The sequence below is a fragment of the Poecilia reticulata genome, linkage group LG8, assembly GCF_000633615.1.
Source record: "Poecilia reticulata strain Guanapo linkage group LG8, Guppy_female_1.0+MT, whole genome shotgun sequence".
Classification (NCBI taxonomy): Eukaryota; Metazoa; Chordata; class Actinopteri; order Cyprinodontiformes; family Poeciliidae; genus Poecilia; species Poecilia reticulata.
In genome coordinates, this window is record NC_024338.1 from 7,098,638 (window position 1) to 7,099,830 (window position 1,193).

Genomic DNA, 1,193 nt, shown 5'->3' on the forward strand with positions numbered 1-1,193 from the left:
AAGATTTGTACTCCACTATTTTCATGTTTGACTGATAAGTACTTAACCGGCCACCAGGTGGCATCAGTGTTCAAATGCCTGTTCATGTCGGTAGAAGAAGTAGCTTACCTAGACCAGGCTAACTCGTTTTCAGTCCTGCGTCTGACAGAGGAGAATACAAGCTGAGTATTCTAAGCAACCCTCGTTCTTTTGCAACAATTGATATAAAGGTTGGACCTCAAGGTCTGACCATGAAATTATCGATTTGCTCTTTCTGCTCTCGTCAACTACTATGGTCTCGTCGCGGACTCCACAGCCTAGTCAGTGTTGGCAGTTTGCTGCCAATTAAATCGCTCGTGCTCAATGCCACGCCCGTGGAGACGGGGCGTGGCATTGAGTTGGAGGAGTTTTGACACATCTGCTAAATGGCGCTGCACAGCCTCCTAGAGGTTGTCTTTAGGTACTGCTACTCCCTCCCACATTCCAGAAACACAGTAAGTGTGTGTGTGTGTGTATGCGTGTATGTGTGTGTGTGTGTGTGTATGTGTGTGTGTGTTGTTGTTGTTGTTTGTCCTGTGTTTTACATCTGATGACACCTGTTAAATTAGCTTTTTAAATGTTTTCCTGTTCAACATTATTAAAACAAAGAAAAGAGTATTTGTTTTGAAGATTTCTTAACAGGCGAACATTATATTTTGTAACTGTAGGAGGCGCCGTTTGACACCTGAAAGATGTTGTCTCATGTATTTTTATTTTTTTTTTCTCCATCATGAAACGCATGAAGAGGAACAGGACGTGCATAAAATAAATACGTCTTAGCAGTTTTGGACAGACTTTAAAACATTTTTTTCAGCTAAGTCATTGAGTCAAACAGTTACCTTAACCACATATTAGCAACGAAGGATGACGAACTTGTATTGGGGACTTTTCCATTTTCATCTGCGTGTGATTTTGATTTTAAATATGAGAAAATCAATTTGAATTTAAATGGAACCCTTTGTATTTTAAAGTTTTATTATTATTTCTCATTTATTACAAGAAATCCCAGTTTCCAAAACATGCACGGATCCTGAATCTTCGAAAAACAGAGAAATGAAACATAAATTGACTAGGATTTCTGGATCTCTTAAATCCGCTGTTGTTTTAAAGTGGGAGGAGACAGCCGCCCCACGCAATCACAGCCTCAGCGTGTGTGTGTGTGTGTGTGTGTGTGT